The sequence below is a fragment of the Bubalus bubalis genome, chromosome 3 (assembly GCF_019923935.1).
Source record: "Bubalus bubalis isolate 160015118507 breed Murrah chromosome 3, NDDB_SH_1, whole genome shotgun sequence".
Classification (NCBI taxonomy): domain Eukaryota; kingdom Metazoa; phylum Chordata; class Mammalia; order Artiodactyla; family Bovidae; genus Bubalus; species Bubalus bubalis.
The window spans coordinates 118568159-118584679 of record NC_059159.1 but is presented as its reverse complement, the minus strand read 5'-3'; the positions used below and the strand labels follow the sequence as shown (position 1 = coordinate 118584679).

At 37.9% G+C, this 16521-nt stretch overlaps 1 long non-coding RNA gene across 1 annotated transcript in view; it reads left to right on the top strand.

Annotated features, from left to right (window-relative positions):
* Positions 1–16521, top strand: part of LOC112583909 — a 47720-nt gene that overhangs the window by 29519 nt on the left and 1680 nt on the right. The window contains exon 8 of the long non-coding RNA XR_006549970.2: positions 15476–15553. This is a non-coding gene — a long non-coding RNA (uncharacterized LOC112583909). The remainder of the gene's footprint in view (positions 1–15475; positions 15554–16521) is intronic.

The following is a 16521-nucleotide window of genomic DNA, read 5'->3' as shown; positions in this document are numbered from 1 at the left end:
TTAAGGGAGTGAGTGAGCAAGGGCATCTGTTACTTGGTTTCACTCCCTGGGTTCCAGCACGAGCACCAGTAAAGCCATGCCTTAAAGACAGTCCAGGAACCCAGGTTGGTAACAGGGAGACTGCTTTAAAGAGCTGAATAGAATCATACTTCCTCTACCAAAGTTGAAATTTATGTTATTTTTTGCAATTCTTTCTAGATTTTCCTATCAAAAACAAAGACTTTCACAAGGTATAATACTTATTTTTCTTTCTTAAAAATAAAACTTGAATGACAAAAGACTTTTACCATGCAGTTTTATGAATAAGTAGTCTCTACAATCAGTTCTTTTTGTTTTTATTTTGCCCTTCCTCTGATAACAGACACCCACAGCCTAAAATATCAAGAGTATAATATTGCATTAAAATTTTTTAAAATCTCTTTTTAAAGGTTAATTAATTTTTGGCCACAACCCTCATGCAGAACTGCCCTGACCAGGAATCAAACTCATGTCCTCTGTATTGGAAGGGTGGAGTCTTAATTACTAGACCAGAAGTCCAGTATCATATTTTTAAGTGAAAAAGAAACACAAAGACAAATCTCAAGAATGTAAGTCAAGGAAGGAGAGATTGTGTACATGGCCATTTGGCTAGATTTGCTATTGTGGAAACTAATTTTTAAATTTTAGACTGTAAATCAACTACAAGAAAAAAATAACTGTAAGACTACTCTAAAGAGTTAATTATATGTGTAACACAATTACATATATATTTAAATATCCCATCATAGAAACTGGAGCTTCCTTTGTGGCGCAGCTGGTAAAGAATCTGCCTGGAATGCAGGAGATCTGGGTTCGATCACTGGGTTGGGCAGATCCCCTGGAGAAAGGAAAGGCTATCCACTACAGTATTCTGGCCTAGAGAATTCCATAGACTGTATAGTCCATGGGATTGCAAAAAGTTGGATACAATTGAGCCACTTTCACTTTTCACTGTCATAGAAACTGCTACTTCTCCCTCTTCATTAACCCATGGCAAGACCTCACAGTAACAAGGAATGACATGGCTAAAGTGAAATTTATTACAAATAGCTGTGAAAAGAAGAGAAGTGAAAAGCAAAGGAGAAAAGGAAAGATATACCCATTTGAATGCAGAATTACCAAGAATAGCAAGGAGAGTTAATAAAGCCTTCCTCAGTGATCAGTGCAAAGAAACAGGGGAAAACAAAAGACTTGGAAAAACTAGAGATTTCTTCAAGAAAATTAGAGATACCGAGGGAATATATCATGCAAAGATGGGCTCAATAAAGGACAGAAATGGTATGGACCTAACAGAAGCAGAAGATATTAAGAAGAGGTGGCAAGAATACACAGAAAAACTGTACAAAAAAGATCTTCATGACCCAGATAATCATGATGGTGTGATCATTCACCTGGAGCCAGACATCCTGGAATGCAAAGTCAAGTGTGCCTTAGGAAGCATCACTATGAACAAAGCTAGTAGAGGTGATGGAATTCCAGTTGAGCTATTTCAAATCCAAAATATGATGCTGTGAAAGTGCTGCACTCAATACGCCAGCAAATTAGGAAAACTCAGCAGTGGTCACAGGACTGGAAAATGTCAGTTTTCATTCCAATCCCAAACAGAGGCAATGCCAAAGAATGTTCAAACTACCACACAATTGCACTCATCTCACACGCTAGTAAAGTAATGCTCAAAATTCTCCAAGCCAGGCTTCAACAATACATGAACTGTGAACTTCCAGATATCCAAGCTGGTTTTAGAAAAGGCAGAGGAACCAGAGACCAAATTGCCAACATCCGCTGGATCATGGAAAAAGCAAGAGAATTCCAGAAAAACATCTATTTCTGCTTTATTGACTATGCCAAAGCCTTTGACTGTGTGGATCACAATAAACTGGAAAATTCTGAAAGAGATGGGAATACTAGACCACCTGTCCTGCCTCTTGAGAAATCTGCATGCAGAACAGGAATCAACAGCTAGAAGTGGACATGGAACAACAGACTGGTTCCAAATAGGAAAAGGCTGTATATTATCACCTTGCTTACTTAACTTCTATGCAGAGTGCATCATGAGAAACGCTGGGCTGGATGAAGCACAAGCTGGAATCAGATTGCCAGGAGAAATATCAATAACCTCAGATATGCAGATAACACCAACTGTATGGCAGAAAGTGAAGAAGAACTAAAAAAGCCTCTTGATGAAAGTGAAAGAGGAGAGTGAAAAAGATGGCTTAAAGCTCAACATTCAAAAAACCAAGATCATGGCATCTGGTCCCATCACCTTATGGCAAATAGATGAGGAAACAGTGAGAGACTTTATTTTTGGGGGGCTCCAAAATCACTGCAGATGGTGACTGCAGCCATGAAATTAAAAGATGCTTACTCCTTGGAAGGAAAGTTATGACCAACCTAGACAGCATATTAAAAAGCAGAGACATTACTTTAGCAACAAATGTCTGTCTTGTCAAGGTTATGGTTTTTCCAGTAGTCATGTATGTATGTGAGAGTTGTACTTTAAAGACAGCTGAATGCTGAAGAATTCATGCTTTTGAACTGTAGTGTTGGAGAAGGCTCTTGAGAGTTCCTTGGACTGCAAGTAGATCCAACCAGTCCATTCTAAAGGATATCAGTCCTGAATGTTCATTGGTAGGACTGATGTTGAAGTTGAAACTCCAATACTTTGGCCACCTGATGCAAAGATCTGACTCATTTGAAAAGACCCTGTTTCTGGGAAAAATTGAAGGCAGGAGGAGAAGGGGATGACAGAGGATGAGATGGTTGGATGACATCACTGACTCAATGGAGATGAGTTTGAATAGACCTGGGAGTTGGTGATGGACAGGGAGCCCTGGCATGCTCTGGTCCACGGTGTCGCGAAGAGTCAGACATGACTGAGTGACTGAACTGAACTGAGTGATTAGGATCATCAACTAGACTGTTAAATGAAGACATTGAAAGGAACATGAGGTGCTATGATTGCTGACTAGGTGTATAAGAGAAAAGGTTTTCTTGACAACGAATGATTAGCCCCAAAGTGAATTCTTAACTTTCCTCCCAGCCGTACTTTTTATTTCACGGCTGACCTAGGATCTGGGACCCTCCATTCTTCTCAGAGTAATGACAGAGGTATGGCCTGGGGTTCTAGCACTGAGCTAAAATCTGGTACTGGTGAAATGTGAGAACAGTGAAGGGAGTCTCAGGAAGAAGTTACCAGATGTGGGATTAAATGAAAGTTTATTGTTTAGAAAGAGGATAGAAATTTTAAGTTTCAAGTGAAGTCTGATGCTGTTCAATTAAAAATGCATGTTCTGCATAGGGTAAAATAATTATAATGGGATTTCAGGAAGGAGATCAAATCAATTTTACTCTTTCTACTGAACAACTATGAATACTAATACCACAGTCACAGATATCCTATGCATTTCTTAGAATATTTTCAGAGAAACTTCCTCCATTATTTTCCATTTAGTATTTAATCTGCCTATTTAGCCAGTAAATCAATAACTGCCATTAAAATGCGCATATAGAATAACAGAAGAAAATATAGTTTCAGAGAAACTGGAGATATTTCTAGAAGTGATTGAATGCAAACTGCATACTGTCTAACTTATTCTATTATCAGAAGGTCTCAACATCACTATTCTATCTTCAAATATTTAAACTTAGCTAATATTTTTGTCCTATACTTTGAAATTGTGAGTTGAGTTCTATTTCTTACCAGAAATAAATTCAATATAATTAATATTTTTTCTGTGCTGAAAAGTAATCCTGACCTAGCAGGAGACCAGGGAGACTTCAAAACAGTCTTGATAAGGTAATTGATTTATAAAATTTCTGATTTAATTCAGTACTTCATACAGATTCTGAAAGCTCTAAACTGTCACTGCATTCTAAACCAAATAATCCTTATACATAAAATCTGCAGTACCCTCCACTCTAGTTGTTTGGAAAGTTTCTAGGAGTTTTATATCTACACTTGCACCTAAAAGAAAATAAAATTATAATTATGCCTGCATAGGAAAGCTTCAATATTCTATGAAAACTTGTGTTTCTCCCTTCAGTTTTTAATATCTAAGTGCTAATTTTCAGAATCAAAGGTTGAAGATATTTCACATCTATTTATAACTAGCTTATCTTCTTTTTGTTTCTCTGAGTCCACAAACAAATGTTTTTGTACCTGTGTGGGTAGAAGAGGGAACAGGATAGGGAGAGAGAAACAGAAAGAGAGAGTTTTCCAGCAGTTTACCCACCAAATTAACATACCTGCTCAAATTCATTACTGCAATTTTGTCTGATTCATTCAGCATTAATGTGAACAACAGTCAAAGTGCAACCTGGCCCCTGTGGCTGAGTCACTATTTGTGATGATTAATTTTGAGGTTGAATGATTGCTACCTGTCTTCCATTGCACTATAAACTTCATGAAGGAAGGAACCAATTCCATTATGCTCACCTAATACTCCCAGTCATTTTGGCACCAAGGAGGATTTTAGTCATGTTTTGTAATAAAGAATGCAGTGTATAAAACTGTGTTCAAAGAAAGATAGACATTGTTTCATTATTTAATTATTCACCACAATGTTCTTAGTGTTTCTTTTTCACTTTGGCCCAACATTTCCCCTAACCTAATCCCATTCAAGCCACAGTTGCCCTGCTCTCCACTCACAGCAATGAATGTGCAGATGTAGGTGAGCCTCTGGGATGGATGGTCCTGTGTTCTGCCTCCCAAGCTCCTGTGAGGGGGCACTGGTTAATGAAAACTCGAGAACAGCAAATGCATACACTATTTCTGAGTAGGAGCCCCAGGAAGCCCCCAGAACAGTATGGTTACATGGAACATTTTTTTTTAATTTAATTTTATTTTTAAACTTTACAAAATTGTATTAGTTTTGCCAAATATCAAAATGACCATCACAGGTATACATGTGTTCCCCATCCTGAACCCTCCTCCCTCCTCCCTCCCCATACCATCCCTCTGGGTCGTCCCAGTGCACCAGCTCCAAGCATCCAGTATCGTGCATCGAACCTGGACTGGCAACTCGTTGCATACATGATATTTTACATGTTTCAATGCCATTCTCCCAAAACTTCCCACCCTCTCCCTCTCCCACAGAGTCCATGAGACTGTTCTATACATCAGTGTCTCTTTTGCTGTCTTGTACACAGGGTTATTGTTACCATCTTTCTAAATTCCATATATATGCATTAGTATACTGTATTGGTGTTTTTCTTTCTGGCTTACTTCACTCTGGATAATAGGCTCCAGTTTCATCCACCTCATTAGAACTGATTCAAATGTATTCTTTTTAATTGCTGAGTAATACTCCATCGTGTATATGTACCACTGCTTTCTTATCCATTCATCTGCTGATGGACATCTAGGTTGCTTCCATGTCCTGGCTATTATAAACAGTGCTGCAATGAACATTGGGGTACACGTGTCTCTTTCCCTTCTGGTTTCCTCAGTGTGTATGCCCAGCAGTGGGATTGCTGGATCATAAGGCTGTTCTATTTCCAGTTTTTTAAGGAATCTCCACACTGTTCTCCATAGTGGCTGTACTAGTTTGCATTCCCACCAACAGTGTAAGAGGGTTCCCTTTTCTCCACACCCTCTCCAGCATTTATTACTTGTAGACTTTTGGATCGCAGCCATTCTGACTGGTGTGAAATGGTACCTCATAGTGGTTTTGATTTGCATTTCTCTGATAATGAGTGATGTTGAGCATCTTTTCATGTGTTTGTTAGCCATCTGTATGTCTTCTTTGGAAAGGTGTCTATTTAGTTCTTTGGCCCATTTTTTGATTGGGTCATTTATTTTTCTGGAGTTGAGCTGTAGGAGTTGCTTGTATATTCTCAAGATTAGTTGTTTGTCAGTTGCTTCATTTGCTATTATCTTCTCCCATTCTGAAGGCTGTCTTTTCACCTTGCTAATAGTTTCCTTTGATGTGCAGAAGCTTTTAAAGTTAATTAGATCCCATTTGTTTATTTTTGCTTTTATTTCCAATATTCTGGGAGGTGGGTCATAGAGGATCCTGCTGTGATGTATGTCAGAGAGTGTTTTGCCTATGTTCTCCTCTAGGAGTTTTATAGTTTCTGGTCTTACAATGAGATCTTTAATCCATTTTGAGTTTATTTTTGTGTATGGTGTTAGAAAGTGTTCTAGTTTCATTCTTTTACAAGTGGTTAACCAGATTTCCCAGCACCACTTGTTAAAGAGATTGTCTTTAATCCATTGTATATTCTTGCCTCCTTTGTCAAAGATAAGGTGTCCATATGTGTGTGGATTTATCTCTGGGCTTTCTATTTTGTTCCATTGATCTATATTTCTGTCTTTGTGCCAGTACCATACTGTCTTGATAACTGTGGCTTTGTAGTAGAGCCTGAAGTCAGGTAGGTTGATTCCTCCAGTTCCATTCTTCTTTCTCAAGATCGCTTTGGCTATTCGAGGTTTTTTGTATTTCCATACAAATTGTGAAATTATTTGTTCTAGCTCTGTGAAGAATACTGTTGGTAGCTTGATAGGGATTGCATTGAATCTATAAATTGCTTTGGGTAGTATACTCATTTTCACTATATTGATTCTTCCAATCCATGAACATGGTATATTTCTCCATCTGTTAGTGTCCTCTTTGATTTCTTTCACCAGTGTTTTATAGTTTTCTATATATAGGTCTTTAGTTTCTTTAGGTAGATATATTCCTAAGTATTTTATTCTTTCCGTTGCAATGGTGAATGGAATTGTTTCCTTAATTTCTCTTTCTGTTTTCTCATTATTAGTGTATAGGAATGCAAGGGATTTCTGTGTGTTGATTTTATATCCTGCAACTTTACTATAGTCATTGATTAGTTCTAGTAATTTTCTGGTGGAGTCTTTAGGTTTTTCTATGTAGAGGATCATGTCATCTGCAAATAGTGAGAGCTTTACTTCTTCTTTTCCAATTTGGATTCCTTTTATTCCTTTTTCTGCTCTGATTGCTGTGGCCAAAACTTCCAAAACTATGTTGAATAGGAATGGTGAAAGTGGGCACCCTTGTCTTGTTCCTGACTTTAGAGGAAATGCTTTCAATTTTTCACCATTGAGGATAATGTTTGCTGTGGGTTTGGCATATATAGCTTTTATTATGTTGAGGTATGTTCCTTCTATTCCTGCTTTCTGGAGAGTTTTGATCATAAATGGATGTTGAATTTTGTCAAAGGCTTTCTCTGCATCTATTGAGATAATCATATGGTTTTTATTTTTCAATTTGTTAATGTGGTGTATTACATTGATTGATTTGCAGATATTGAAGAATCCTTGCATCCCTGGGATAAAGCCCACTTGGTCATGGTGTATGATCTTTTTAATGTGTTGTTGGATTCTGATTGCTAGAATTTTGTTAAGGATTTTTGCATCTATGTTCATCAGTGATATTGGCCTGCAGTTTTCTTTTTTTGTGGCATCTTTGTCAGGTTTTGGTATTAGGGTGATGGTGGCCTCATAGAATGAGTTTGGAAGTTTACCATCCTCTGCAATTTTCTGGAAGAGTTTGAGCAGAATAGGTGTTAGCTCTTCTCTAAATTTTTGGTAGAATTCAGCTGTGAAGCCGTCTGGACCTGGGCTTTTGTTTGCTGGAAGATTTTTGATTACAGTTTCAATTTCTGTGCTTGTGATGGGTCTGTTAAGATTTTCTATTTCTTCCTGGTCGAGTTTTGGAAAGTTGTACTTTTTAAAGAACTTGTCCATTTCTTCCACGTTGTCCATTTTATTGGCATATAATTGTTGATAGTAGTCTCTTTTGATCCTTTGTATTTCTGTGTTGTCTGTTGTGATCTCTCCATTTTCATTTCTAATTTTATTGATTTGATTTTTCTCCCTTTGTGTCTTGATGAGTCTGGCTAATGGTTTGTCAATTTTATTTATCCTTTCAAAAAACCAGCTTTTGGTTTTGTTGATTTTTGCTATGATCTCTTTTGTTTCTTTTGCATTTATTTCTGCTCTAAGTTTTAAGATTTCTTTCCTTCTACTAACCATAGGGTTCTTCATTTCTTCCTTTTCTAGTTGCTTTAGGTGTAGAGTTAGGTTATTTATTTGACTTTTTTCTTGTTTCTTGAGGTGTGCCTGTATTGCTGTGAACTTACCCCTTAGGACTGCTTTTACCGTGTCCCACAGGTTTTGGGTTGTTGTGTTTTCATTTTCATTCGTTTCTATGCAAATTTTGATTTATTTTTTGATTTCTTCTGTGATTTGTTGGTTATTCAGCAGTGTGTTGTTCAGCCTCCATATGTTGGAATTTTTAATAGTTTTTCTCCTGTAATTGAGATCTAATCTTACTGCATTGTGGTCAGAAAAGATGCTTGGAATGATTTCTATTTTTTTGAATTTACTAAGGCTAGCTTTATGGCCCAGGATGTGATCTATCCTGGAGAAGGTTCCATGTGCGCTTGAGAAAAAGGTGAAATTCATTGTTTTGGGATGAAATGTCCTATAGATATCAATTAGGTCTAACTGGTCTATTGTATCGTTTAAAGTTTGTGTTTCCTTGTTAATTTTCTGTTTAGTTGATCTATCCATAGGTGTGAGTGGGGTATTAAAGTCTCCCACTATTATTGTGTTATTGTTAATTTCTCCTTTCATACTTGTTAGCATTTGTCTTATATACTGCGGTGCTCCCGTGTTGGGTGCATATATATTTATAATTGTTATATCTTCTTGGATTGATCCTTTGATCATTATGTAGTGACCTTCTTTGTCTCTTTTCACAGCCTTTGTTTTAAAGTCTATTTTATCTGATATGAGTATTGCTACTCCTGCTTTCTTTTGGTCCCTATTTGCATGGAAAATCTTTTTCCAGCCCTTCACTTTCAGTCTGTATGTGTCCCCTGTTTTGAGGTGGGTCTCTTGTAGACAACATATGTAGGGGGTCTTGTTTTTGTATCCATTCAGCCAGTCTTTGTCTTTTGGTTGGGGCATTTAACCCATTTATGTTTAAGGTAATTACTGATAAGTATGATCCCGTTGCCATTTACTTTATTGTTTTGGGTTTGAATTTATACACCGTTTTTGTGTTTTCTGTCTAGAGAATATCCTTTAGTATTTGTTAGAGAGCTGGTTTGGTGGTGCAGAATTCTCTCAGCTTTTGCTTGTCTGAAGAGCTTTTGATTTCTCCTTCGTACTTGAATGAGATCCTTGCTGGGTACAGTAATCTGGGCTGTAGGTTATTTTCTTTCATCATTTTAAGTATGTCTTGCCATTCCCTCCTGGCTTGAAGAGTTTCTATGGAAAGATCAGCTGTTATCCTTATGGGTATTCACTTGTGTGTTATTTGTTGTTTTTCCCTTGCTGATTTTAATATTTGTTCTTTGTGTTTGATCTTTGTTAATTTGATTAATATGTGTCTTGGGGTGTTTCGCCTTGGGTTTATCCTGTTTGGGACTCTCTGGGTTTCTTGGACTTGGGTGATTATTTCCTTCCCCATTTTAGGGAAGTTTTCAACTATTATCTCCTCAAGTATTTTCTCATGGTCTTTCTTTTTGTCTTCTTCTTCTGGGACCCCTATGATTCGAATGTTGTAGTGTTTAATATTGTCCTGGAGGTCTCTGAGATTGTCCTCATTTCTTTTAATTCGTTTTCTTTTATCCTCTCTGATTCATTTATTTCTACCATTCTATCTTCTAATTCACTAATCCTATCTTCTGCCTCTGTTATTCTACTATTTGTTGCCTCCAGAGTGTTTTTAATTTCACTTATTGCATTATTCATTATATATTGACTCTTTTATTTCTTCTAAGTCCTTGTTAAACCTTTCTTGCATTTTCTCAATCCTTGCCTCCAGGCTATTTATCTGTGATTCCATTTTAATTTCAAGATTTTGGATCAATTTCACTATCATTATTCGGAATTCTTTATCAGGTAGATTCCCTATCTCTTCCTCTTTTGTTTGGTTTGGTGGGCATTTATCCTGTTCCTTTATCTGCTGGCTATTCCTCTATCTCTTCATCTTGTTTAAATTGCTGAGTTTGGGGTGTCCTTTCTGTATTCTGGCAGTTTGTGGAGTTCTCTTTATTGTGGCATTTCCTCTCTGTGTGTGGGTTTGTACAGGTGGCTTGTCAAGGTTTCCTGGTTAGGGAAGCTTGTGTTGATGTTCTGGTGGATGGAGCTGTATTTCTTCTCTCTGGAGTGTAATGAAATGTCCAGTAATGAGTTATGAGATGTCTATGGTTTTGGGGTGACTTTGGGCAGCCTGTATCTTGAAGGTCAGGGCTGTGTTCCTTTGTTGCTGGAGAATTTGCTTGGTATGTCTTGCCCTGGAACTTGTAGGCCCTTGTGTGGTGCTTGGTTTCAGTGTCGGTATGGAGGCATTTGATGAGCTCCTGTCAATTAATGTTCCTTGGAGTCAGGAGTTTCCTGGAATCAGAGTTTGGACTTAAGCCTCCTACTTCCAGTTATCGGTCTTATTTTTACAGTAGTTTCAAAACTTCTCCTTCTATACAGCACCATTGATAAAACATCTACGTTAAAGATGAAAAAAGTTTCTCTACTCCTTTCGAAGAGTTGGGTTGCTTTTCTGGGTGCCTGATGTCCTCTGCCGGCATTCAGAAGTTGTTTTGTGGAATTTACTCGACGTTTAAATGCTCTTTTGATGAATTTGTGGGGGAGAAAGTGTTCTCCCCGTCCTACTCCTCCACCGTCTTGGCTCCTCCTACATGGAACATTTAAGTAGAAAGCTTTGTAGCTCACGACTCTCCCATGCTGAAGTGAGACAAAGGAGCAAGAATGATAAAAGTCTAAGACAGGGAAATAGGAAGAAGCTTTATGGGAAACACAGAATAACTCGGCAGTTTCCCATTTTGATCAATAACCATGGACCAAAGGGAATCAATGTGGACAGGTATCCATTAGTTTAGTTCAGTTCAGTTGCTCAGTCGTATCCTACTCTTTGCAACCCCATGAATCACAGCACGCCAGGCCTCCCTGTCCATCACCAACTCCTGGAGTTCACCTAAACTCATGTGCATTGAGTCAGTGATGCCATCCAGACATCTCATCCTCTGTCGTCCCCTTCTACATCTGCCCCCCACTCAATCCCTCCCAGCATCAGAGTCTTTTCCAATGAGTCAACTCTTCTCATGAGGTGGCCAAAGTATTGGAGTTTCAGCTTTAGCATCTTCCTTCCAATGAACACCCAGCACTGGTCTTTAGGATGACCTGGTTGGGTCTCCTTGCAGTCCAAGAGACTCTCAAGAGTCTTCTCCAACACCACAGTTCAAAAGCATCAATTCTTTGGCACTCAGCTTTCTTCAGTCCAAATCTCACATCCATACATGACTACTGGAAAAACCTAGCCTTGACTAGATGGACCTTTTTTGGCAAAGTAATATCTCTGCTTTTTAATATGTTCTCTAGGTTGGTCATAACTTTCCTTTCAAGGAGTAAGCGTCTCAATTTCATGGCTGCAATCACTATCTGCAATGATTTTGAAGCCCAGAAAAATAATGTCTGACACTGTTTCCCCATCTATTTCCCATGAAGTGATGGGACCAGATGCCATGATCTTATTTTCTGAATGTTGAGTTAAGCCAACTTTTCATGCTCCTCTTTCACTTTAATCAAGAGGCTTTTTAGTTCTTTTCACTATCTGCCATAAGTGTGGTGTCATCTGCATATCTCAGGTTACTGATATTTCTCCTGGCAATCTTGATTCCTGCTTCTGCTTCTTCCAGCCCAGTGTTTCTCATGATGCACTCTGCATATAAGTTAAATAAGCAGGGTGACAAGATACAGCCTTGATGTACTCCTTTTCCTATTTGGAACCAGTCTGTTGTTCCATATCCAGTTCTAACTGTTGCTTCCTGACCTGCATATAGGTTTCTTAAGAGGCAGTTCAGGTGGTCTGGTATTCCCATCTCTTTCAGAATTTTCCACAGTTTATTGTGATCCACACAGTCAAAGGCTTTGGCATAGTCAATAAAGCAGAAATAGATGTTTTTCTGGAACTCTCTTCCTTTTTCCATGATCCAGCGGATGTTGGCAATTTGATCTCTGGTTCCTCTGCCTTTTCTAAAACCAGCTTGAACATCTGGAAGTTCACAGTTCATGTATTGCTGAAGCCTGGCTTGGAGAATTTTGAGCATTACTTTACTAGCGTGTGAGATGAGTGCAATTGTGCGGTAGTTTGAGCATTCTTTGGCATTGCCTTTCTTTGGGATTGGAATGAAAACTGACCTTTTCCAGTCCTGTGGCCGCTGCTGAGTTTTCCAAATTTGCTGGCATATTGAGTGCAGCACTTTCACAGCATCATCTTTCAGGACTTGTAATAACTCAACTGGAATTCCATCACCTCCACTAGCTTTGTTCATAGCAATGCTTTCTAAGGCCCACTTGACTTCACATTCCAGGATGTCTGGCTCTAGGTCCGTGATCACACCATCGTGATTATCTAGGTCATGAAGATCTTTTTTGTATAGTTCTTCTGTGTATTCTTGCCACCTCTTAATATTTCTGCTTCTTTTAGGTCCATACCATTCTGTCCTTTATCAAGCCCATCTTTGCATGAAATATTCCCTTGGTATCTCTAATTTTCTTGAAGTGATCTCTAGTCTTTCCCATTCTGTTGTTTTCCTCTTTTTTTGTGTGTTGATCGCTGAGGAAGGCTTTCTTCTCTCTCCTTGCTATTCTTTGGAACACTGCATTCAAATGGGTATATCTTTCTTTTCTCCTTTGCTTTTTGCTTCCCTTCTTTTCACAGCTATTTGTAAGGCCTCCTCAGACAAATGGCAAACCACTTCAGTATTCTTTCCTTGAGAACCCCATGATCTGTATGAAAAGGCAAAATGATAGGATACTGAAAGAGGAACTCCCCAGGTCAGTAGGTGCCCAATATGCTACAGGAGATCAGTGTATAAATAATTCCAGAAAGAATGAAGAGATGGAGCCAAAGCAAAAACAATACCCAGTTCTGGATGTGACTGGTGATAGAAGCAAGGTCCAATGCTGTAAAGAGCAATATTGCATAGGAACCTGGAATGTCAGGTCCATGAATCAAGGCAAATTGGAAGTCGTCAAACAGGAGATGGCAAAAGTGAACATCGACATTCTAGGAATCAGAGAACTAAAATGGACTGTAATGGGTGAATTTAACTCAGATGACCATTGTATCTACTACTGCAGGCAGGAATCCCTCAGAAGAAATGGAGTAGCCATCATGGTCAACAAAAGAGCCTGAAATGCAGCACTTGGATGCAATCTCAAAAACGATAGAATGATCTCTGTTTGTTTCCAAGGCAAACCATTCAACATCACGGTGATCCAAGCCTATGCCCCAACTAGTAACTCTGAAGAAGCTGAAGTTAAACGGTTCTGTGAAGACCTACAAGACCTTTTAGAACTAACACCATAAAAGATGTCCTTTTCATTATAGGGGACTGGAATGCAAAAGTAGGAAGTCAAGAAACACTTGGAGTAACAGGCAAATTTGGCCTTGGAGTACGGAATGAAGCAGCGCAAAAACTAATAGAGTTTTGCCAAGAAAATGCACTGGTCATAGCAAACACCCTCTTCCAACAACACAAGAGAAGACTCTACCCGTGGACATCACCAGATGGTCAACACTGAAATCAGATTGATTATATTCTTTGCAGCCAAAGATGAAGAAGCTCTATACAGTCAGCAAAAACAAGACCAGGAGCTGACTGTGGCTCAGATCATGAACTCCTTATTGCCAAATTCAGACTTAAATTGAAGAAAGCGAGGAAAACCACTAGACCATTCAGGATACAGTAGAAGGGAGAAATAGATTTAAGGGACTAGATCTGATAGACAGAGTGCCTGATGAACTATGGATAGAGGTTCGTGACATTGTACAGGAGACAGGAATCAAGACTATCCCCATGGAAAAGGTATCCTTTAACCCATATCCAAATCAAGATGCCTTATCCACACATCAACTTCCTAAAATGTTAACCCCAGTGCCAAGACAAATGATAAGACAAAGACAAGTGATAAATGACAAGACAAAACCTACCCCAGGGAAGCTTATAATATGAAATAAGTTGTATTATGGAGGAAATTGAAAATGTTAGGTTTTTTGCATACTTTACTTTGTGTACTAAGATTCCTACCCACAAAAAGTGTCCAGTCCATGAGTTGACAAACTGCTTCCCCCAAGCCAGTTCTGGCCTGCTGCCTGCCTTCGTTTTAGCTCGTAAATTAGGATTGATTTTAGTATTTTTTGGAAAAAAATACTAAAAATGTTGGGAAAAAGTGTGTTTTTTTTTTTTAAACAGTATTTTGTAATACATGAAAATTATATGAAATTCAAATTTTAGCTCCCATAACTAAAGTTTCATGGGACCACAACTATACTCATTTGTTTACCTAGGTTTATGGCTTCTTTTGTACTTCAATATCAAAGTTGAGTAGTTGAGATGAAGACTGTATAACTGTTCCACATAGTCTAAATTTTTACTCTCTGGCCATTTATAGGAGAAGTTTGCGAGCTTTTGATCTAATATAAGAAAACTTCAAAATCTGTAAACCTTTTATTTCTTTCTTCCCTTGACAACACCTGTTGCTCTGCCCTAGCAGAGCCAAATGTGAAAAAGAGAGAAGACAAAGAATTAGGAGTATTTTATAATTTAAAAATGTATTTAAAAAATTATGTTTAATATTTGAAAATATTCTTGGCTGGGACAAAACACTTCTGAATCTTTCATTAAAAATTTCATTCTGATAGTAAAGGTAGTACTGAACAAAGAGGAATAATTTCCTTTGGCTTTAATCTTTCATAGAAACTAGTGACTCAGAATGCCATCAGGTGACTGGGTAAAGGATGCAATAAGTGGTAAGATTAATCAATTCATCACTATCAAAGTGTAGACTCTAAAGGTTACAGTTCATCTCATATTTCAAAAACCAGTAAAATGATCATGTAACCCATACTGAGTTGGTTTTCATAGCTTGTTTGGTGCTCTTAAAATGCCTGTTTCTGCTTGAAAAATAATCTATATCTGACATCATTAGTTCACCCTGACCTTTCCATCCTAGCAATAGGAAAGGACAATGTGCTTTAAGGTAGGTAACCTCATTATTGATGGCCTGATGAGATTTGTCACTATAAAAAATCATTTTCAGTGCCATGGCATTAGAGAAAATACAAATATACTTTCATGTCCTAGGGAAGGAAAATGGCCTGTGTTACTCGTGAGTTCTTTAATGTTTTCAGAAGATTTTCTTTGCTCTTGCTTTGTTTTCATTGTCTAATATCTTTTTTTTTAAGCAATTAAATCATTGAAAAGCTATGCATTAAATAATAAGGAATTCAAAATCTTAATGTGTGACTCAAGTCAGGTCTACTGAGCAGCACTGACTTAAGATACCTAATGCTAAACACACAAACAAGTCTGTGTTATATTATTATTTTCCTTTTCTTAGATATTAAGAGGAGAAAACTCTGGTTAATCCTGTTTGACAATTCCTCCTTCTGCTATAATCACTCAGGGTTCAAGAACAAACATCAGATCCATGTTCTCTCCAAGAATATTCTCTCTTCAAAACATCAGACTCAAATCTATTGGTGTAAGTATGGTACTAGATTTTTCTTTGCTGATTCAGAACTGATTTTTCCACATTTCTGATACCTAGCTGATTATGTCACTGGAATATTTTAAACAGATCAAAAGCTCTCAAGGCCTGTAGGATATAAATTCTTGATGTAGGATATAAACTTCTGTCTTTGTGGTCTCCCATTATATTCCCTCCACTACAGACTATGGACTCACCTCTCCCTCAAGCATGCTCTTTTAACTTCTGGATATTTGTTTCCTCTTCCTAGAACACTCATTCCAACCCTTCTGTTTCCTGTAGATTCTACTTAGCCTTTAAATCACCACTCAAGATTCTCCATTAATAGAGTCCTTGACTCCTTTGGCAACATTAGACATTCTTGTCTCTGTTTCCATAGACCTTACCTCAACACTATTTTAGTATTTCACACAATATGTTTTAACATCTTTATCTGTGATGCTTCTTTCTATTACTTTGACCTCATCGAGGGTACACACTGTGTCTTGTTCAACTTATTATCCAGTTTTAAGCTCAGTGCTTCACAAAGGTGATTCTTAATGGATGCCTATTGACCAAAAAGAGAGTATGTTTGAAATCTATTATGTTCTTCCAAAATTAAGCCTTCTTCTGAAAAAATTACTTCATGGTCATTCAATTAATTTCATATTCTTTAGTTATTTGCACCACTTACATATTTTTTTTTTTAAGACTTCTTAAACCCATTGACTGAATGACTGAATGTTCCCTTGTGCATCAACTGCTTAGCTTTTCTGAGCTGTCAATGCAAAGACTGAGGGCCCTTATGCCTTCTAGAAAAAGCTCTTAAGCCAAAAGCTTGAGGTGGGGTAAGAAGCGCATGCAGCATCAAAATCATACAATCAGAAACTACATGCAGCAGAGTGACACACATCTCCTATGGCTTCTCTTTCTAGGTTGTTTGAGGTGTTAGGAAGAAGGGAATGCCAAATTTTATCACATTT